Source organism: Rhinoderma darwinii, chromosome 2 (assembly GCF_050947455.1).
Source record: "Rhinoderma darwinii isolate aRhiDar2 chromosome 2, aRhiDar2.hap1, whole genome shotgun sequence".
NCBI lineage: Eukaryota > Metazoa > Chordata > Amphibia > Anura > Rhinodermatidae > Rhinoderma > Rhinoderma darwinii.
The window spans coordinates 29375966-29400472 of record NC_134688.1 but is presented as its reverse complement, the minus strand read 5'-3'; the positions used below and the strand labels follow the sequence as shown (position 1 = coordinate 29400472).

At 41.1% G+C, this 24507-nt stretch overlaps 1 protein-coding gene and 1 long non-coding RNA gene across 4 annotated transcripts in view; one reads left to right on the top strand and one right to left on the bottom strand.

The window, feature by feature from the left end:
• CNTN5 (contactin 5) overlaps window positions 1-24507 on the bottom strand; it is a 1298632-nt gene that overhangs the window by 970771 nt on the left and 303354 nt on the right. The window lies entirely within an intron of this gene.
• Window positions 1957-14308, top strand: LOC142740429 (uncharacterized). The gene is made up of 2 exons (XR_012880658.1): window positions 1957-1995; window positions 14183-14308. It is a non-coding gene; the product is annotated as an uncharacterized LOC142740429 (long non-coding RNA).

Genomic DNA, 24507 nt, shown 5'->3' with positions numbered 1-24507 from the left:
TCATCTCTGAAGTTCTTACTACTGTTTAGAGACCTGCTGGTCACATGACCGCAGCAAGACTCCACAGAGAAGACTGAGGTGAGCTGCTATGTAAGTATAAGGGGATGGATTTGTTTAAGGGGTGTGTATTTAGGGGGTCTGGTGTGGGTCTGTATTTAGGGAGCCTGGTTTGGGGACTGTATTTAGGGGGTCTAGTCTGTATTTAGGAGGTTTGGTGCCTGTATTAGTTTAAGGGGGTCTGTGGTCTGTATCAGTTTAAGGGGTTTAGAGTCTGTATATTTAGGGGTCTGTGTTAGTTTAAGGGGTCTGTATTTAGGTGGTCTGTATTAGTTTGATGTCTGGGGTCTGTATTTAGGGGGTCTGGTCTGGGGGTCTGTATTAGTTTATGGGGTCTATTTAGGGGGCCTGTTCTAGAGTCTATTAGTTTAGGGGTCTTTATTTAGGGGTCTGTAGTTAGGAGTCTGGTATGGGGTCTGCATTAGATTAGGGGGTCTGTATTACTTAAGGCAGTCAGGTCTGGGGTCTGTATTTAGGGGGTCTGTATTAGTTTGAGATCTGGGGTCTGTATTTAGAGGTCTGGTCTGGGGTCTGTATTAGTTTATGGTGTCTGTATTTAGGGGGCCTGGTCTAGGATATTAGTTTATGGGTCTTTATTTAGGGGTCTGTATTATTAATAGTCTGTATTAGTTTAGGGGGTCTGGTCTGGGGTCTGCATTAAGGGAGTCAGGTCTGGGGTCATTAGTAGTGTAAGGGGTCAGGTCTTGGGTCTGTATTTAGGGGTCTGGTCTGAGGTCTGTTTTTATTTAGGATGCTTGTTCTGGGGGTCTGTATTTGTTTAGGGGGGTCTGGTCTGGGGACTACAATAGTTTAGAAGGTCTGGGGTCTGTATGTATTCTATGATCTAGTCTGGGATCCAAATTTATTAGTCTGCGTAAAAGGGGTTTTCCGGGCACATCGATAGGTCATCAGTATAAAGAACGGTCCGTGCCCGGACAACCCCTTTAATGTATGGTTCTGGGCCTTGGTGTCTGAATTTGTGTGCTTCTATAGAGGCTGTAAATGGCTGCAGAAGTGATGGGCAAAGATGTCTCATCAGGAGAAGTCGCCATAACGGTCTGCGTCAGATGGAGAAGAAAAGAAAATGACTCCCATCAGAGAAGACTTCACTTGTGAGTCACTGGATCTATAGGGGATCTGTCCCCTCTCCTGACATGTCTGTTGTAGTAAATCCTTGTGTTCTACATATCTTTGTGTACCCAGGACCAATAGACAAATGTGTGTTACCATTCCCATGGTCAAGAAGAAGTGTGATAAAGTCAGCGATGGTTGGAGACTGTTAGTATGTATGGACACAGCCCTTTGACAAGGGGAATCGTTACAATTTGTCAATGCTCTCAGAGAAAGGTGGTTTTCACTATAGACACATCAGAGCGGCGGTGGGGAAGGGGGGCCCAAGATTGTGGAACAGCCCAGGGCCTATGGTCTACTTAATCCGCCACTGGCACTCCATACATTCCCCTCCGCACTTTGACGTACCAGACACGTCATTTTGTGGGAAAGGTTTAAGAAACGAAAGGGGTTGTCTAGGATTAGAAAAAAGGCTGTGCTGTTTTTCAAAAAACATTGCCACGTCTGTCCATGGGCTGTGTCTGGGCAGTTCAGCTTCTTTTACTTGAATCAGGTTGAGCTGCAATACCAGACACAGCCCATGGATAGGTGGGGCACTGTTTCTGTGAAAACAGCAGAACCTTTTTTCTGGTCCTAGACAACCCCTTTTATTTTTTAATATATATTCATGTTCCTATGTGTAAGACTCATTCTGTGAGAGGTGAGGGGGGAGCACCACAGGAAGAGGCAGTTCATTGGTCAGAATAAATCTCTGATGTCACACAGCTCTAATGTCACACAGGGAAGAGCCACTCAGCACAATAATTGAGTGAAAAGAAACATTCCCAGAAATGATGAACAGTAAAGGAATAGACACAAAATATGCAGGTTTGACATAACACCGCTTACATTTCTGTAAATTCGTCTAAAGTTGATTTCAAATATTCCCATTTTTACATTGTAATTGACTGTATTAACCTTTCACTTTAAAGGGTACCTGTCCTTTCATTTGACTTTTCAGGATAAGCTACCATGTGTGTGTACATGATGGACAGCACTTTTTCTGGTCATTATATGACCTTGATTTTGTCATTTTTAGCAGTTTTCTCCTTTGCATGCTATATTTGTAGTTTGCATCTCCCCTTGAGTTGGGGGATGGGGACTGGCAGCCAAACACTACACACAGTAAGAAGAGGAGAATCTGCTCCATAACCTTCTCTATCACTCAGAAACAGCCCCAGGATCAAACAGGACCTATATAGAGGAGTACTGACCTGTACTGATGTGAATAAAGTGCTTTGGTTGTGATAGACCTGTCATTCTGCTCTTATCTCCTGCACTTTCTGCTCACTCTTCCCCCTCCCCACTCCATAGACTTTCATAGACATGTGTAATCTGATACATGCGGGCTGCAGTCCGTCTAGAGACGGATAGAGCTAAATTTTCAGTGTGAAATTCAGTTTAACAGAGGGAGGGGGAGCAAGAAAACAGCCAGATAAGAGCAGAAAGTGGCTATAAAAGGAATATATGCCAAGTATTATATTTCTGCCACACATCACTACAAAACAAATTGGTCATTCAAAATGTTTGGTAAACAACTCCTATGGAAGCTATATTGGTGTCCATAATATTATTTATTTATTATTAATATTATTATTATTATTACAAATGTTTGCATTTTTTTAATTAATGTTTTTCCATTTTGGGATTTTTTTTTTGAAAATATTTCTTTAAATAAAAAAACTCATCATCATTGCAATAATCTAAAATTCATGATAGATTCGTTCAAAAATACTGGCTACAATCCTAATATTCTTAAGACCTGCTTCTCATTATAGTTTTCAGCACTTTACATTCACACACAGACACAATGGAAGTCAAGATTTGAAGAGGAGCCAAGACTTGTCCTTGAAATATAAGTTAGATCTCTTCACGTAAATACTTGGACTGCACCATTGTAGTGAAATCTATGACATAAAAAGTCATTAGCCATCTGATGTTTTCCAATCTTGAATTCCTTGAGGTGCCAATGAGACTACCATTTCTAATACATTAGCAAAATAACATAATATCCTTGTGGCTGAACACAGCAGATAGAAATCCATTGTACGCTATGCCGTGGTGTGAAGGACCTTTGTGTTCTTTCACACTTCAGTTCCTTGTAGTGTTCTACCTCACGGCTTGGGATTCCGGATAATTGAACACATTCCAATTGCAGGTTGTCGAGGTGAAGAGTCAAGGTTCTATTGTATTGCTTGGCTTATTGGGTCGGTACCCATGATACACAATTCTGGAACGGGTTAAACAAAGATCACAACTTTCAATTGAGTTAGATGTGTGATTTATGGGATTTTGAAGATATTTGACTATTTTTTTTCCAGCTGCTGCTCTGGAATAATAAAATATTTTTTCCTTGAAGCCATTCTTCAGGTCCTTCACATGATTAACAACTAGACATTTTGTCGGCTGGTATAATATTCAGTGTTACAACTCGATAGGAATAACTGTACTCTTTCCTTCTACTGTAATCGGCAAGAATATTAAGGGAGTTATGGAAATGCAAGTGGAGCAATACCTCAAGGCTGCTGGAGTCTGCCGGTAGAGAACGTGCACGTAAACCCGCAACCTCAAATCCGTAACCACTCTGATCGACAGTATCTAAAGCGACTCTAAGGTGTTCGCCTGAGCCGACCGCAAGGTGGGATGGACTTTGCTGGTTATAACCCAGGTTGTCTTAACAGAGTGTAGTTTTGGATAAGAGGTGCAATGCAGACAAACCTGAGCTGGAAACCAGACAGCCAGTAGGTTAACTGAAAGTCCAGAAACAGAGTAGAGGTAATCAAACAAGCCATGGTCAAAACCAGCCGGGAGCGGACAATCAGAATTGGTAAGCAGAGGGTTACCGAGAGACAAGCCGAAGTCAGTATACACAAGGTCCAGAAAACAGTAGTGCAGGAGCAGTCAGGAGTTTGATCACAAACCAAGAGATAGGAAAATTTGCAAGCAAAGACAGGTATAAATACAACCCCACAGCTGATTGGCAGAAGGACAGAAAAGAGAGATAGGTTCAAGGTAAAAGAAAAACTGGCCAAAAGCTAGAAAGGTTGTCATAGCGACCTTAAGGGGACAGGTGTTTTCCTAACAGGAGTGTTGGGACAATACAGAAAAAGTCAACAGAGCAAAATATTTTATACAAGCCACAGAACTCAGATCTTTAGTTTTAGTTGAGGAAAGGGGCAACTTCATGTCAAGAATTAGTGATGAATCCCCCCTTAAATATTTACAAGTGTATCAGTTGGGGTGTGTACAGGGGCATATGAACCATAGAGGCTACAAAGTACCCAAAAAGATTGTGCCAATTCCAGGTTGTTCTAGTCCCCATTGGTAAGTATGAGGAGAACCTGCACAAGGATGTGGTCTCCAAAGATGTTGCAATGTTAGCAAACATGAAAGTGGAAAGTGTACTTGAGTCATGAGATTGGGTGGGGGCACCAAGAACTCCAGTCCCAAATGGTTAGGATTGTGGTGGGGTCGTGTCAATGTGGCCTAATTGTGTATCTTTGAAATGCGGTCCCCTATCCTCTATGTATACCACTGGGTGTGTATAATGAGTTTCTGCCTCTGTTGGGGAAATTTATAACATAATACGCACTAAGGCCCCATGCACACGACCATAAAAATTATCCGTAATTGCAGACCGTAATACGGTCCACAATTACGGACCCATTCAGTTATATTGCACGCGGACACCTTTCCGTATCACTACGAAAAAGGTGTCCGTGCCATAGAAGTGTACCACAAAAGATAGAACATGTCCTATCATTTGCTTTTTACAGGACGTGCTCCCATACTTTGTATGGGAGCATGGGCTGAAAATCCGGGCGGCTGTCTGTGGCCGGCTGTGCCCGCAATTGTGACCCGTGATTACGGGCACGGTCATGTGCATAAGGCCTAAGCAGTAAAGTATATGCAGTTATGCAAAATGTGTTATCCTTGAGAACATCTGAGGTGCTAAATTTTGGTTTTAACGTATCAAATATTGATACATGTAACACGGAAACTTGTTAATTATCTCGATGTCATTTCATGGTTTATGTTGCATTTTGATTTCTAAGTCTGCAAATGATACAGAACAGTTCCCACATAGGAAAGCTTCAACTCTCTCATACGGAAAAATGCTGAGCACCCTATTTTAATAGGGTTTAAACATCAATGGTCTATCCATGCGTGACAGGTGGGAGTCATACCCTATAGACACCCTTAAGGATTGCTATTCAATAGGGGTTTGGCGAGGGCCTAAACTCAATGACCTCCCTAAAGATTTGCTACATCTGTAGGTTTACTTGCTGTCTTATGGAAAACTATGTGATGTATTTGGCTGTAAATATAACTTTATTGGTGCTCAGGCTATATATGGGGAGGTCAAAAGAGGCAAATGCTCCCTGGTCTCCACCATCCAAGGGTCTCCACCACTCTCCAAAGAATTATTATTTGGGTACTGTATGGCGCCATTATTTGGATATTGCATGGGACTTTTATCTGTGCATGTTATAAAAGTTTTGAAAGGCCCATTTTTGTGATACTGGTTGTAATTTTTTATATATTGTAACCGAATCATTTTCATTTTTCATATGTAGCCTGGTTTTTGCTGAGCTACAAATAAAAATGTTTAGAGACCCCACATAATGTCTTGCCCAGTGGCCTCCACAGACCATCATCTGGCCCTGTTGATGGTTTGTAGAGTTCGTTATTATAATCATTAGGATAAAGAAAATAATGCATCCCAATTTCACCTTAAAAAACATAAAGAAATGTAAACAACATATTTTTCCGATATAAAATTTCCACACTAATAATATGTAAGGTGCCCATATTTTTGCATTACATGAATCTTCACCTGTAAATTTACACCAAAACTATACATAAAATCAAAGAAAAATGTTCTCTAACATTTTCAACTATTCAATATCCACATACAAAATAACTGAAGCAAAAGAATGTGGCAAAAATAAATCCAGAGTTTGAAGCTATTTTAAAGATATGCTGTAAATAGTTTGTGCACATTTGCCATTTCTCCATTTATAGATAGTAATATGTTGTCTAGCTTTATGGTATATATATAGATATATATAGATATAGATATAGATATAGATATAGATATATATATAGATATATATATATATATATATATATATATATATACACATACACTACTGTGCAAAAGTTTTAGGCAGTTGTGGAAAAACGCCACAAAGTAAGAAGAATAGAAGTGTTAATAGTATTTGTTTTTATCAATTAACAAAAGGTGAAGTAAATGAACAGAAGAGAAAAAAATCAAATCAATACTTGGTGTGACCACCCTTTGCCTTCAAAACAGCTTCAATTCTTCTAGGTACACTTGCACACAGTCATGGATTTTGTAGGATTATAGTCAGGTGTATGATAAAGCAATTATACCAAACAGGTGATAATGATCATCATTTCCATATGTAGGTTGAAACACAGTCATTAACTGTAAGGGTATGTTCACACGTACACGTCCGATACGCCTGAAATTACGGAGCTGTTTTCAGGAGAAAACAGCTCCGGAATTTCAGGCGTAAAGGCTAGTGCAGGCGTTTTTCGCAGCTTCCATTACGGACGTAATTGGAGCTGTTTTTCTATGGAGTCAATGGAAAACGGCTCCAATTACGTCCCAAGAAGTGACAGACACAAATGACCGTCAGCACAGAACATCGTAAAGCCCATTCAAATGAATGGGCAGATGTTTGCCGCCGCATTGGAGCCGTATTTTCGGACGTAATTAGAGGTTAAAACGCCTGAATTACGTCCGTAAATAGGGTGTGTGAACCCAGCCTTACAGAAATAGCTGTGTAGGAGATAGATAGACAGATAGATAGATAGATAGATAGACAGACAGACAGACAGACAGACAGACAGACAGACAGATAGACAGATAGATAGATAGATAGATAGATAGATAGATAGATAGATAGATAGATAGATAGATAGATAGATAGATATGAGATAGATAGATAGATAGATAGATAGATAGATAGATAGATAGATAGATAGATAGATAGATAGATATTTACATGCTCTTTTCTCTTCAAACCAGTGAGTATTTATGAAATCCCATAAAGGTCACACAACGTATTGTGTCTTGTGTGCTGCAAGATATCTCAGCTGCTCCCATGATTTTCTGGACATTTTTCACAAGACATTTCCATGGCTGAGCATTTTGCATGAACTCTACTTTGTCTGCAGTTCATTTACCAGATTCACCTCAGGCAGTGAAGCTGCACTATAGGATAATTCACTTAGATGCTTGAAATGTCATCCTGATTAGGTCCATTCATAGTTTGTTCCACCAAACCTTTTAAAATGTTATTTAGCCTTGTATTGAAAAGGAGATAGACTTATAGAATATAGCGTAAATTTAGATAGCACCGGGTGATCTAGTATGTGGGTGCATAAATAGGGTCCTAACCCTCTATAGACTGTGGAAAGCATTACACACACCAATGGGGATAATTTTGCAAGTAAAATCTTTTATCTCTCATACCAGAGTGCAACGTAACGTTTCGGTCCTGGCACGGACCTTTTTCAAGCACTTCTATATTCTGGTCGGACGGCGTGATGGCGCAAGGAATATCGGTATGTCGCTTTTATAGGTGCTCTATAGAATCGACATACCGCTATTCCTTGCGCCATCACACCATTGATTTCAGAGGTGTTTTTTTTTCCCGGGCGGCTTTTGTCTGCTGACGGGGAAATAAAAGCATCATGTCCTTTCTTGCCACAATTTATTAAATGGGAGGCAGAAAAACAGAGATTTTTGCCCGCGATCCTTGCATTAGCTTCAATGGGCGCAGACAAAAAAAGCAGCGAATAAAACGTGAAAATATAAGTGCAGGCAGTTCAAAATCTGCCTCAAAATTCCTGAACGAATTCTGAGGCAGATCTTTTCTGCTTGCACAGAACGCTGTGAACAGGGCCTAAAACATTGGTGGCATATCTGATCGGTATGGGTTTGCCTGCTATGACACCCAAAAATCACCTGGATAAGCTATATACAGCAGCCAATCTGAAGAGCCAGAGTTGCAGTGGAGGAGGGAAAAAGCAGCAGCTTGAGCCAATCATGAGGCAGGAGGTGTGTCTCAGACTACTGTAGACTCCCTGTAGGCCCGGTAGCTAAGCTGTAGTCACACATCACAGTTCTGCCCTGATGGAGTTGATCTAAAAAACAGCCAAGCAGCAAAAACTGAAGATATGACATAGCAGGGAAGGGTCACCGATAGATAGTGAATTATATATTTTAAACTCACAAATGGACATTCCCTTTCAATCATTCTTTGTATTTTTTTAAATATAATATCCCCAGGAAAGCTTAGAAGTCTATGGTGAGTGGCTTAGTCATTATGATTGATGCACTGGGATTATTAGGACACGGATACTATAAACCTTGTAGTGCAGTTGACAGGACTAAGAAAACAGTTACAACTGCAGATATCATAAAATGAATGGGATGTTAGATCTGGTGACATTTACATTGAGGTTTAAGCTACAGCTGTACGATGATGGGGCTGTAAGAAATCTCTTTATCACCTGACAACCTTTTCTCTGGGATTATAACATCCATGTGTCTGCGGCGTCGTGTGACATTCGTGTCATAGCTCCTGAGATATTTACTTCACACACAGACAGGAACTCAACAGCTTGACTAATACACATTCAGGTCACTGCTGGGGTCTCTTGAACACAGATGTTATTTTTCAGGTGTATTGGCTAGGGTCCTTTCTTTATCTCTGCCTTGTCTGGATGTTTATGTAATGTTCTGTGTCTAAATATATGTATGATAAGGGCAGGACAGAGTAACGTTTGACAGTGTCATATAGTGGGCTGGGGAAAAAACACCCTCCTTTCAGTCAAATCATAAGAATATTGACAGCAGCAGGGGAGGAGTGTGCTGATCTTGTGGGGGCAGTGACTTAGTAGCTGGCCAGAAACAGCAAATGGGGGACTTCTGACGAGGAGATATTCACAGGATATGCCATCAATGTTTAAGATGGGAATACTCATATAAAATGGACAGAGCTACATGTGAAAAATGCCATGTTATGATGTAACATCCTGCAGCCAGGCAATTTATGGGAATGATAGCAGCAGAAGAGAAGTGTGCTGTTCTTGTTTAAGGCAGTGACCTGTCCACAAATATTATTATATGAACCAGGACAAATCTATTCATGATATAGTCAGTATCATTAGGTGGGTTGATATAGGACAATTTGTACCCAATCAGATCATGGGAAGGATGTCAGCAGCAAGAGAGGAGTGTGCTGATCTTGTGGGAGGCAGTGACCTGTCATTTCATGTGATTATATTAGTAAAGACTGGTCAACATGTGACCTGGGCAGTGTCATCAAGTGGGAGGGTGCAACTAGATGATAGATAGATAGATAGATAGATAGATAGATAGATAGATAGATAGATAGATAGATAGATAGATAGATAGAAAGATATGAGTAGATTGATTGATACTTACCTTTTACTTTCATGCATTTGGTTCCAAAAATAAAATACAAATTAATAGGAAATAACTAATAATAGTGAATCGGAGCGACAATGAGAGTTTTAGCATTTTCCAGAGTAAGAAACTGGCGAATTCTGGAGATATTTTTGAGGTGAAGGTGACAGAAGTGTGAAAGTGATTGAATGTGAGGAGTAAAGAAAAGAAAAGAGTCAAAAATAACCCCCGAGACAGCGGGCGTGATGCCTGGGAGTTATAGTAGTGCCACACACAGAGATGGAGACATCAGGTTCACGGAGGTTAGTAGATGGTGGGAACTCGAGGAGCTCAGTTTTAGAAAGGTTCAGTTTCAGATAGAGAGAGGACATGATATTAGAGACAGCGGACAGGCAATCACTGGTGTTTTGTATTAGTGCAGGGGTGATGTCACGGGAAGAGGCGTATAATTGGGTGTCATCAGTGTAGAGATGGTTCAAGCCAAACCTGCTGATGGTTTGTCCAATAGGAGCTGTGTAGAGAGAAAAGAGGAGCGGACCTAGGACTGATCCCTGAGGAACCCCGATAGTAAGGGGAAGAGGACAAGAAGAGGAACCAGTAAATGACACACTGAACGAGCAGTCAGAGAGATAGGAAGAAACCTCAGAGACAGCAGTGTCCTTCAGGCCTTAAGAAAATAAAAATAAAAGAAATACCAATTGCTGAACCACACCAATAAAAAACAAGCAGTGAAAACCTTCTCTATAGAAAGCAACAGCAGATCGACAATCAGATATACAATAGATACTGTGTGAGGATTAACTGTGTGAGCACCTATGCAGCAATAGCCCCATCCGCGCAATATCTCTGGTAATGGGCTTCCCACCAAGGCAGCCTAGAGAGACTGATCCATCGGCTTTTTAAGAGATGAGATAGACAAACATGCCTGGGGGGGTTTAATGGCATGTTGGTCTTACAGATATTAATATTGTGCTCTTGTCAGTCACAGCATTGCACAGCATCTTTTATAACTCTTGTCTTACATAACTGCCCTATAACACCAGCAGCCGGCTCTACATATAATGAATTGCGTAGTTTAATACTGTGTATGGAAAAAACATATTATTTAGAGAAGAGGAATTGACTGATTATATTCTCCATGAAGCCGTGGAATTGTCCCTGGTAGAAGATTAGAGATTATTGCTGAGTCCCAGTGCAGAGGCCTGAGCTCCTATGGAGGGAGATGCCAGCAGGGACTGTATGATCTGGGCTCAACGGAGAGTTGTTATTTTTTTTAGCAAGAACCATAGCAAATGTTGTATTTGTCAACCAAGGGGTGTAGTACCCAAGAAAAATCAGCGCAGGCGGAGCTAACAGCATAGGCGGCACTAGCAACAGAGGTGGAGCTAGCAATAGAGGCGGAGCTATCCATTTTGCATCATATATGTGGGTGTGTCCTAGAAACTTTCCAAGCTTGTGTGGCTCCTTGTCCAGAATGTTTAACTGCATTGCCACACCATGTAGATAATGCATAAGCATACATACCTTTCTACACTTGTTATATTACACCCCCATTAGATAAAGATCTATATGTGTACATTCAGTATTCTAAGTGCGCTCAGTCTATTTAGTTAGGCTGTGCACTGTGAGATGGGGGAAATCAGTGTGGCAAATCTCCCGGCTATTTGATACAACTCCCAAATACAAAAGTTTAAAGGGGTTGTCCAGTCATAAAAAATGAATGGCCTGTCCTCATGATAGGGCATCAATATCTGAAGTGTGGGGTTCCCACTACCGGCACCAACGCCGATCAGCCGATGTGTTTTGAAGGAGCCATGGCTTGTTTTCTGTTCTTTATTGTCACTGCTCATACTATGAATCGACGACGCACTTGTAGCAACGGCTTACAGTATTATAGCCTTCTCCTATTCACTTCAATGGGAGAAGGCTGTAATACTGTAAACCGCCGCTGCAAGTGTCAGGGAATCACAGTACGAGCAGATAAGGAATGAACATGAGCGCCGTGGCCCCTTCAAAACAGCTGATCGGCCAGGGTGCCAGCAGTCGGACCCCCATAGTTCGGAAATTGATATCCTATTCTGAGGATAGGACATCAATATTTTTTTTATGACTAGACATCTCTTTTGATATACATATACAGTATCAGATTCAAACTGAATGCATAGATATAATGCCAACACCAAGCTCAGTACATAAATATGGTATCAAATAGAAGCTCAGTACATAAATACAGTATCAGAACCAAGCTCAGTACATATACAGTACCAAAACCAAGCTCAGTATATAAATATAATACCAAAAATAAGCTCAATACATAAATACAGCACCAAAACCAAGCTCAGCACATATACACAATACCAGAACCAAGCTCAGCACATACATATAGTACCAAAAACAAACTCAGTACATAACTATAGCACCAGAACCAAGCTCAGTACATAAATACAGCGCCAGAACCAAGATCAGTACATAAATACAGTACCAGAACAAAGCTCAGTACAAATATACAGCCCAGAACAAAGCTCCGTAAATATATAGAGCACCAGAACCAAGTTCAGTACATATATACAACAGCAGTACAAAGCTCAGGACATAAAGTATTAGAACCAAACTCAGTATATATATATATATATACACAGCACCAGAACCAAGCTCAGTGCATAAATACAAAACCAGAACAAAGCTCAGTACATATATGCAGCACTAGAACCAAGCTTAGTACATATACAGTACCAGCAAATATCCAGCCGATTACAGAGATCATTTGTAAACTCAGCTTAATCCCTGTCATATAAGTTTGTACCATGTGAAACTACAGCTCTCAGTAGGACATGAACAACAGTAAGGTTATTCTGGGAGTTGCTATTTTACAAAAAATAATGGTACCACCTATCATCATAATGTACGCCACATGAGTGACTATAGTACTGATCAATGTCAGAGCAAAGTAAACATGTACTTTCAGTCACTCACAGGTGGTCTTCTCTGACTTGATACGTTCACTTTCTCTTTCCTTCTCCACCTGATCCAGATTGACATGACGACTTCTCCTGACCACGACCTGCCTCTGCAGAGTTTGCTACTCAGATGTCTTTGGCTTAAAATTAATCCAACAAATCTGCATCTATTGTATAAACTAGGACAAAATCTTCATGGTGCCACAGTAAGCCCCTGAATATAACAACACTGTACACTCTGCCCCTGAATATACTGCCACACACTGTGCTTCTGAATACAACCGTGCAGCACATTTTGCCCCCGAATACAATCGTGTAACACACTGTTCCATGAAAATAAAGTGCCACATAAAAATAGTGCCATAGGCTGTGCAATATGAAAAAAAGCACAAAACACACAGTGCCCAAACACACAAGATTGCTACACACTGTATCCCCTTAAATAAAGCTACACACACACACTCTGTGCCTCCTTTAGACAGTGTCACACAGTGCCCCCTGTAGATAGGGCTACACACAGTGCCCTCTGAAGAAAGTTCCACAAGCTGTGCCTTCTGCAGATAGTGCCACACAGTACTACATGTAGATAGGGTCCCTTCTGCTCTGTGGGAGGTTTATGTCCCCCTGAGCTCACCTAAGGACACATGCATTGCGTTTTAACATTAAATAGTGCCACACACAGTTCCCCCTTTAGAAAGTGCCACACTCTGTGCCTCTTGTAGTTAGTGCCACACAGTGCCCCTGTAGATTGTGCCACACACTGCTCCCTGTAGATATTGCCACACACTGCTTCCTGTAGATACTGCCCTGTAGATAGTGCAAACACAGTGCTCCTTTGTAGAAAGTGCCACACACAGTGCCCCCTGTAGATAGCCACAAACATTCCAACCAGTCACCTTTCCCATGCTGTCCTCCAGCAATACATGCCTGCCCTATTCTCACCAGTCCTGCTCCAGCGTAAAGACGCAGGTGGCATGATTTCACATCACTGCGTCAGGGTCATGTGTGCACTGGGAAATCTCCAAGGAAACTGCCCTGTCTATGCCAGTGGCCCTCTTTAGGCCTCATTCACCAACAGAGGAGGTTTTTTTTAGTAAAAAAAAAGATCCAGGAAGTGGGGGGCCTCTTTTTAGATGGCCCTGCCAAGCCATGGTAGCTGATAAATGTGCCAGGGCAGTGCCCCCCTGTTAATAACTCTACATCCAGGATGCAGAGTGGCAGAGTAGAGTACAGACAGGGGGCAGCGTATAGACCAAAATAATCATATATATTTAATGTCCTGAGGGTGCGGGACCCATTTCAAATTTTGCCTTGAGGTTCTATTGTTGCAAAAAATACAACAAAAAAAGAGAAAATAATTACTGACCTTTGGGGGAAAGTGGGGGATAAAGGTTTTGGCAGTAACAGGGTCCATCGTACATGCACAATTGAATTAGATATATTAAGTACCTCTATTTGAGTCACTTAGATACTTAAAAAAATCCTACAATGTGAATATTTACCCCATGTCTTATGTTTCTTGTATAAATCAGAATACTTCAGTTTTTGTTTAGCAAATATCTGTATAACATATTTTTTTCATTTTACATAGGAACCTGTTGACTTATGGAGCATTAGTTGTACTGAGACAACTTCTACTATACACTGCAAGAAGAATGTTTGATAGCTGTCACTGAGGTCAATGAGAATAAATAAAGCTTGAGAATTGCTCTAGGAACATCCATATTTTTATTTTGGTAAAAATCAAAGCAATGGAAATATACAGAGGAACGACACAAGTGCATAAAGATAAAGGTTAAATTGACCTTCTCTACAGGCAACTTGAAGTTGTTTTTTGGTTCATCATAGAACTCTAAACCTAGGGGCCTAGAGGAAGTGCGGAGGTAGAAGTTGCACCAGAGCCTGGGTTCTGAGGGGAACATATGTGCCACTGCCACATAAGAATACGCCACTATTATAAAAGGCACATGGTAGGTGGGTGTCCCTGTTACAGCTTCTGCATTGAGGCCTAGAAGCTACACATCAATCTAAATCCTAATATAATAATATTAATAATAACAATAATAATAATAATAACAATACTAATAACAACAGTAATCATCATCATTATCATCATCATCAAATAAATAAATATATATATATATATATATATATATATATATATATATATATATATATATATAGATATATATATATACACACACACATATAAACAGTATATGGTCTGTGTTGGTGACTCTTTTTTTTAATACTGTTCATGGTAAGTTACTGTAAACAACTAGAGATGAGCGAATCGATTCTTCAAAAATCAAATAAGTTTTAGCAAGTTCGAAAGTTTTTGGATTTGTCCCGCACAAGTCACTCAAAACAGAGGACGCCATTTTACAGATCAGAAGAAGACAAGAAGAAGGATCACATGACCTCGAGTGGTTGCTCGACGGGCTATCCAATAATGCCTTTCAGCCCTCCCTCTAGCACAGCCAATCATGAGGGGTATAGGTGTGAGTCACTGATGACTCAGTGGATGACAGTAATATGAGTCATAGCCACTATTAACAGCCCAACCTTAAAATGCTGCTGCTTTAAGGGGATACAAATAGGAGAGAGAAGATGTCAGATAGAGAGTGAGAGATAGTAAAACAAAGAATACAGATAGATAGTGCAATAGTGTGCTTCATAGTGAGGAGAAAATAATAGATTTACAATAATTTGATATAGGGATATATTTTAGAGAGAGATAAGAGTTAGTCAGTGTCAGTGTGTTAGTTATGCAGGTACAGGCAGCCATTGCTGTGAGTGAGTGCTACTGCAGCTATACAATTCTCACATTAATTTGTGAATGACCAAAATTTATCACATCATTCACGATTCGTTTACCCTTAGCCATATATATTGCTGTCTCTTTGACATTACTAATGCAGTCTTGGCATTAAGGAGCTTGAAAGGGGTTGGAAACAGTCCTTGAAGATCTCAGAGTGTCATAAACGACTTTTCAGAGCAATTCGGGCACTTTGATTTGTGACAAATTTATTCGGACCGAATCGAATCAGACAGCCGGTTCAATAGAAATTTGCTTATCTCTGTACACGACCAAGTAAAGTGGATGCTCAATTTATTGAAGCCAAAGTGTCTACTTGGATTACAGGTAAGCAGACTGAAGCATTATCGGTCTTTAGAAAAGACTATTAAAGTGGATCTGTCACATTCATATGTTTCCCTTATGAAGGTATAGGTCCGCTGGTCTAGTGTGCCAAATCTCAGCCAAAAATTAGCAACTGTTTTTGTAAACTGTAATGTATTCGTAAAAGCATTGGACTCCTAAGCAGGACTAGTTTATGGGTCCACTGTATTCATATTTCAGTGCTGTCTCTTTCTTCCTGAGCCCTCTTTAGTTTTAAGCAATGACTATTAAAAGTGTTTTTGGTGTGGAATTTTTTAAAATGTAGTCTCATATGTGAACCTAGCCTTCCAGGGACATTATATTCCCTACATTCAGAGGTGTAGCTAGGTTTGCCTTCACCAGAGGCAAAGATTCAGTTTGCTGCATGGTACTGTATAAAAATAGAGGGAACAAAGTTAGAGGTCCAGCACACGATATGATATGAAAAAATACAAAACTGTTTATTTAAGTCAAAATAAAACAAGAAATTAAAAATCCTGGGGAGAGAACGCCTACGTGTTTCGAACTTTTCAGTTCTTAATCATAGCTATGATTAAGAACTGAAAATTTCGAAACGCGTAGGCGTTCTCACCCCGAGATTTTTAATTTCTTGCTTTATTTTCACATAAATAAACAGTTTTGTATTTTTTCATATCATATCATGTGCTGGACCTCTAACTTTGTTCCCTGGATTTCTACCTACTCCCGACATAGCTCTCTTGCCCGTGCACCAATCAATCATGGAATGTGATGCCCTTACTTCAAATGAGTGGTGAGCAGACCAATTTCTCTTGTATATTTTCTACTTACTGTATAAAAATACCCTGGCTAAGCCAAAATGGCTTGTTGGTGCCCCCACCCAGGCACCTAGGGCAAATGCCTCCCCAGCTCCCCCCCCCCCCCCAAGCTATGTCCCTGCAAATACCAAACATATTATATTACAGAGGACCAGTCTGCACCAGCACAATATATGCTGCTGCTTTGTATGAATATAACCAGTTTATAAGCATTATATCATAAAATAAATGGGTTATCAGCACAACCACTATAACAGCATGAAACATATTATTTCATAGATAATTTACAATGACCTAGTAAAAGCTTTGACCTTCTCAATTGCCTGGACCTGATAATGGAATTACATAGAAAATAAATTGAATCGAAGACAATTGTTTTTGGGAATTTTCTGGTCCTTTTATATCGCTGTCAATGGGCACGACGGCAGAAGTCATCTCTGTCTAAGTGTCATATTGTCAAAGTGTCCTGGCAGTTATACATGGCACAGATCTAACATCCATCTCTCTTCTCTTCATACAGGTATATAATCCATTTCATTCCTGCATGAACCTCATCCCTGCTGTAGCTGCATTTCAAAAAGCTGAAACTGTTATTTTATGGTATATAATCCATTTCATTCCTGCATGAACCTCATCCCTGCTGTAGCTGCATTTCAAAAAGCTGAAACTGTTATTTTATGGTATATAATCCATTTCATTCCTGCATGAACCTCATCCCTGCTGTAGCTGCATTTCAAAAAGCTGAAACTGTTATTTTATGGTATATAATCCATTTCATTCCTGCATGAACCTCATCCCTGCTGTAGCTGCATTTCAAAAAGCTGAAACTGTTATTTTATGGTATATAACTCTGCTTTCCTGTCTTGCTATATAGTCTAATGTTATCTCAAAGTTTTGTCAAAGTGTTTGATCGTCGTTAAGTTTTATGATCATCCAGACCTGCTAGTTTGTTTGTTTATCTCTGCATAGCTTTTCACCTCATGTGTCTAGTTGATTTGATTAATAGCTGAACGAGCTTAATTAGGCCTAGATCTGAGCATCTACTCCCCTATAAATTTAGATGTAGCATATGGGGAAGGCACTCGTGCAGGGGGGCACGACGGCAGAAGTCATCTCTGTCTAAGTGTCATATTGTCAAAGTGTCCTGGCAGTTATACATGGCAGTTGCACAAGGTCAGTGACAGGTAAGCTGCATTACCAAACCAGACAAACTAGCCCACGCTCTCAATATTAGATTTCTAACTATCTGTAAACAAAGATGTTTGCCACCGCTCTCATCATTATAGCTGCTCTTGGTTTTCAATCCTATCACCCATTTAAGACTTGCCCAAAAACAGTCTACATCAGTCCCTCTCTCCTTGCCTCGCCCATGTACAGCTCCCATTCACTATTCACTTTCCTCAGTCAACTTAACCCATCTCATCCCACTGCCCAACATAAAAATCACTCTCATAAATCACATAACCATATGCTGTCTCTCTGCATTCTCCTGCTACTAGCTGCAGGGGACATCTCTCCCAACCCTGGGCCTCCCTTTTCTTCTGCCAAGCTCAACCACTTACCTGCCACACATAGAAACCCTGCAAATCTTCTTGCCATTCCTTGTATGTCTTCTCCTGTCTCTTTTAACTGTGCTCTCTGGAACTCTCGGTCCGTGTGCAACAAACTCACCTTTATTCATGACTTATTCCTTTCTAACTCTCTCAACCTTCTGGCTCTTACAGAAACATGGCTACACCTGTCTGACACTGCTTCCCCTGCTGCTCTATCTTATGGTGGTCTCCAGTTCTCTCATGCCCCCAGAACTGAGAACAGGCAGGGTGGAGGAGTAGGTATACTTCTTTCCCCACACTGCACTTTCCAGGTCATTCCCCCGGTCCCCTCACTCACATTTCCCTCTTTTGAAGTCCACACCCTCAGACTCTTTCACCCTTTTCCCCTCCGAGTGGCAGTTGTCTACCGCCCACCGGGCTCACCCCGCCAATTCCTGGATCATTTTGCTGCCTGGCTTCCACAATTTCTATCCTCTGAAACACCCACTCTCATCATGGGTGACTTCAACATCCCCATTGATAACCCAATCTCCTCATCTGCCTCCCAGTTTCTATCTTTAACCTCGTCCCTCGGTCTGTCACAACTTACTAACTCTCCTACACATGAAGACGGGCATTCACTTGACCTGGTCTTCTTCCGGCTCTGCTCAGTTTCTGACTTTATTAACTCTCCTCTCCCGCTTTCTGACCACAATCTTCTCTGCTTTACTATCAAATATTCTCTGCCTCCTCAGGTCATCCCTACGTATCAGACATACAGAAATCTACATGCCATTAACACTGTGAAACTCATAGACAGTCTACAGTCCTCATTGTCCCCTATCTCTTCCCTCTCCTGTCCCAATCTGGCTGCCAAACTTTATAATAACACTCTCAAAAATGCATTGGATGAAGCAGCCCCCACTACACTCCGAACCACCCGACAAAGACGACGACAACCCTGGCACACGCCTCAATCCCGCTTTCTTCACCGGTGCTTGAGATGTGCTGAACGACTGTGGAGAAAATCGCATTTGGATGCAGATTTCCTCCATTACAAATTTATGCTCAAAACTTACAACTCTGCCCTTCACCGCGCCAAACAAGTCTACTTCACTTCTCTCATCTCCACACTATCTAATAATCCAAAACGCCTCTTTGATACTTTTCACTCCCTCCTTAGTCCTAAAGTGCAGACGCCAATCACAGATCTCAGTGCTGAAGACCTGGCCAATTATTTTAAAGTTAAAATTGACAACATCCGGCATGATATTATCTCCCAGTCCCCTAGTAACATCGATCCCCTTCCCCCCCGCACTCCCTCTTCTTCACTCTCAGCATTTGACCCAATAACTGAAGAAGAAGTCTCGAGGCTCCTCTCTTCTTCTCGTCCTACTACCTGCCCTAGTGATCCTGTCCCCTCACACCTCCTCCAGTCCCTCTCCCCAGCTGTCACTAGTCACCTCACTAAAATATTTAACCTCTCTCTTTCCTCTGGTATCTTTCCCTCCGCTTTTAAACATGCCATTATAAACCCATTATTGAAAAAACCAACACTTGACCCATCCAGCGCTGCCAACTACCGACCAGTCTCTAATCTGCCCTTCATCTCCAAACTCCTGGAACGCTTGGTCTACTCTCGCCTTATCCGCTATCTCTCTGCTAACTCCATTCTTGACCCCTTACAATCTGGTTTCCGCACTCTACACTCCACAGAAACTGCCCTTACTAAAGTCTCAAATGATCTCTTGGCGGCTAAATCGGACGGTAAATCCTCTCTCCTGATTCTTTTGGATCTCTCTGCAGCCTTTGACACTGTAGACCACAAACTCCTACTTAACATGCTCCACTCTATTGGCCTCAAGGACGCGGCTCTCTCTTGGTTTTCCTCCTATCTCTCTGACCGCTCATTCAGTGTGTCATTTGCTGGTTCCACCTCTTCTCCTCTTCCCCTTGATATCGGGGTTCCTCAGGGATCAGTCCTAGGTCCACTCCTCTTTTCTCTCTACACAGCTCCTATTGGACAAACCATCAGCAGATTTGGCTTCCAGTACCATCTCTACGCTGATGACACCCAATTATATACCTCTTCCCGTGACATCACCCCTGCTCTAATACAGAACACCAGTGATTGTCTGTCCGCTGTCTCTAACATCATGTCCTCTCTCTATCTGAAACTGAATCTTTCTAAAACTGAGCTCCTTGTGTTCCCACCATCTACTAACCTCCCTAAACCTGATGTCTCCATCTCTGTGTGTGGCACTATCATAACTTCTAAGCAGCACGCCCGCTGTCTCGGGGTTATTTTTGACTCAGATCTTTCCTTTACTCCTCACATACAATCACTTTCACGCTCCTGTCATTTTCACCTCAAAAACATCTCCAGAATCCGCTCTTTTCTTACGGAGGAAACTGCCAAAACTCTCATTGTTGCTCTGATTCACTCTCGTCTTGACTACTGTAACTCATTACTAGTCGGTCTTCCCCTCACTAAACTCTCCCCTCTCCAATCTATCCTCAATGCAGCAGCCAGGCTCATCTTTATGACCAACCGCTACACCAACGCCTCTAATCTGTGCCAGTCACTGCACTGGTTGCCCATCCCCTTCCGAATAAAATTCAAACTTATTACTCTCACCCACAAAGCTCTCCACAGTGCTGCACCTCCTTACATCTCCTCCCTCATCTCTGTCTACCACCCTACTCGGGCTCTACGTTCTGCCAACGACCTTAGATTAAAATCCTCCATAATCCGAACCTCCCACTACCGTCTCCAGGATTTCTCTCGTGCTGCACCCGTCCTCTGGAATGTGCTACCCCAGACAATCCGATTAATTCCCAATATCCACAGTTTTAAACGTGCCCTGAAAACACATCTATTTAGACAGGCCTATAACATTCCCTAATCTGACTCCTTTCCATGGCCCTCCATTTAGATTAGTCATCAGAATAAGATTCCCTCACACTCCTTCTCTTCATGTCCGTCATACACGGATAGTGGCTGGTGACCGGCTCATGCAGCTTTATGTTACCACCGCATGTGTATAAAAATGGCCGGACTATTGTGCAGAACAAACACTGTTACACTTTGTGTCTCCCTTATGTCCTCATAGATTGTAAGCTCTTGCGAGCAGGGTCCTCACTCCCCAGGTTTGAATTGTAAATGAACTTTGTCACTATGTAATGTCTGATATTGTTTGTTTCATGTTCCCTCTAAATTGTAAAGTGCTGCGTAATATGTTGGCGCTATATAAATAAAGATTATTATTATTATTATTATTATATCACTGATATTATTTCATGGGGAAAAAACACACACGCCGTTTTCTTCCAAGGTTCACACTGAGCTGGATATTGTGAAAGTATATCTTTTTATATTCATCACATTATTATGCATCCCTGTAAATTATTCCTAGCCTCCTCTTCCACATTCCTACTGATTATTTGATAGAGTTCAGTTCTGAAGGGCAAGTGGAGGCGGCGTATTATTCTTTTTCCAGTTTGTGACTATTTGGTTGTATGGCTTTTGCATCCCTTTACGTTTATAGAGCAACTTGCTAGGATTTGCAGAATGAAGAAGGTTTTGGTGAGTAATTAGAGTGAGCAGAAGACAAATTGTACACCAAATTATATATATTTTTTTGGAACAGGCAACATCATGGTCAAGACCTTTATTGTTGGACTGGGGGGGGGGCAAACTGGGCAACTTTCCTTGTCCATTTTTTTGGAGAGCCACCTAGTTTTATTTCTTAGGATTGTAATTGGGAATGCCAGTTAAAGGGGTTGCCAACTTAGTCTCACCATAGACAACCCATTTCATACGGAAGAAGGTTGCAGCAGCATTCAAGTCCCTTGGCAAATAGCTGTTTTGGCCAGGGGAAGCCGTAGCCAGCCAAGCATTTCACCTGCAGCAGCTACTGCACGGAAAATATAGTATTACATGACAAGTATTGAGATAAATGGCCATTCCCTGTAATACAGTATACAGATGTAGCCATCTTTATCTTGACTTTTAATGCATTAAATACACAGTAGCAAGAATCTTTAACTTGATTTTTTTAATGACTTTTCAATGGCTTTTGTTGTGAAATATCATGCTGCAGCAAGATATCAGAATCAAGATAAACTTGGCTACATCTGTATGCATGGCATAAGTTCACTTGTATGAGAGCCACTGCTTTTTAGTGCTCTCCGCTCTGGTGAATAGAGGGGTCCCTAGTGGCGGGACCCTGCTCTATGATATTTACCTGTTGTGGATCTCCCACTGTATATATACGCTGCAGGTTAAAGCTTGCTACCTGAGCTATTGGACAGTTGAATGTTGGGTGCCCAACAATCATAGACCGCCAGGGACCCTGGAAGAATGACAGAAGTGGTTGACTCCATTTCTGTCTTCTTTGAACTGCCGTACACAGCACTTCATGAGCACCGTGTATAGAATAAACATCTCCGTTGCTATTGGTTCCTGTGGTTATGTTACTGGTCACATGATCGCCAAGATACTGGTAGTAGGAGGCTACTGATGGGTCCAAGGGTACTATTACACAGCCCAACGTGGAACGTGTAAATGAGCGCCGATCAACGAGACAAGGGTGATTGGCGCTCGTTTGCTCCTTTCACACAGAGCAATGATTGGCTATGTACTGATGTAGTCATCTTTATCTTGACTCTAATAACTTGCTGCATTGTGATATCACACAACAAAACCCATTGAAAAAGTCAAGATACAGGATCTTGCCACTGTGTATTTAATGTGTTAAAAGTCAAGATAAAGATGGCTACATCTGTACAGGGATGAGCGCTTCTTACACTGATCGCTCGTCCCCATACATTTTCACCATGTCGGCAGCGCATCTCCCTGATTACACAATTTTTAATTCTGCATAAAAGAGCAGATCAGCCAATCAACAAGCATTTGCTCGTTCATTGGCTGTTCTTTGCCCTTGTTACACAGGGCAATGATCAGGAACGAGCGTTCTTATGAACCCACGTTTGCCCAATCATTGGTCCGTGTAATAGAGCCTTAACTAGACCCAGCACTACCCTAAGACCCCATGCACATGGATTTGCCCGTAATCACGGACTGCGTCTGCGGGCACGGCCAGCCGACGGTGGGCACGGCCGGCCGCCGGCAGCTGCGGACAGCCACCCGCATTTGTGGGTCTTGCTCCCATACAAAGTATGGGAGCACAGTCCATGAAAAGCAAAGGATAGGACATGTCTTATCTTTTGCGGCAGCTTTCTACGGCCCGGACACGTTCTCGTAGATAAATGGGAAGGTTTCCGTGGACAATAGAAGTGAATAGGGCTGTAATTGCGGACTGGTCATGTGCATGGGACTTAACAGGGACAATAGTTATTATAACACGGCTATTGGAAAAGTATAGCCTAAAAAAAAAATCTAATTAAATAATAAAGACCCCCAAAGTCCTTTCTGACCTTTTGTGGGACAGCCAATAGTAATAAAAAGATAAAAGAAAAAACAGACAAAAATTATTTAAATAAAAATTAAACATAATTTACCCTAAAATAGACATGTAATATGTAAAAACTTACGGTGGACAACGACGATCATATATAAAAAGTCTATTTTAGGGTAATTACCAGAAAAAAATTAAAAAAATTAAAAAAGCATGGTTTTTTTTACTTTTTTTAAACTATAAGCTTTAAAATCCTTAAAAAAAGCAAAAATGATGTGTATAACATACACTGTTAAGGTTGGCTCATTTATATTTTCAGTCTACCACATCTAATTTGGAGCATGAAATTAATCCCTGAAATAATGTCATTCCTATCTCTAATCAGAAACCCATCCACGGAACGATTGAGATAATTGTGAGTTCTATTCTATGTATTTCACTAAAGCCTCATAACAAGGAGAGCAATTATTGGCGCACCTGGTTGAAATAAATTGTAAGAGTTATCAGACAATAGAGATACTGAAAATGTGTTTGATCATGAAAAAAAGAAGCTATTAGAGGCATTTCTGCCGTACGACCTCAGGTGTAGATGGCCTGCCATGTCCTCTATACAAGTATCAATTATGACTGTTGTCTTTTCAATTACCATTGTGGATGAAGGCTGCCTTTGAATATTGCTCTTTTCCTCTGCAAATTAAAGGTCATTATGGTCGAGAAATAATAGTCATTCCAAAGTTAAAGTGTATTCCCAGATAAGTTTAATAGACACTGGAAAACTTTCTAGACTCCACCAAACTTTTTTTTTTTCGTCAAAGGTCAATTTTCCAAATTACCACCTGATACCAATAAAGTCCACTACAGGAAAACTGAAAACAGGAAAACTACTGCCCAACCTATGATGAAAGAAATCTGCATAATATACTTTAAATAATTTTATGACCTTTAAAAACATTTATATGTTGCTCCAACTGATTAAAAAATAAAAATAAAAATGCTAATAACCTTAA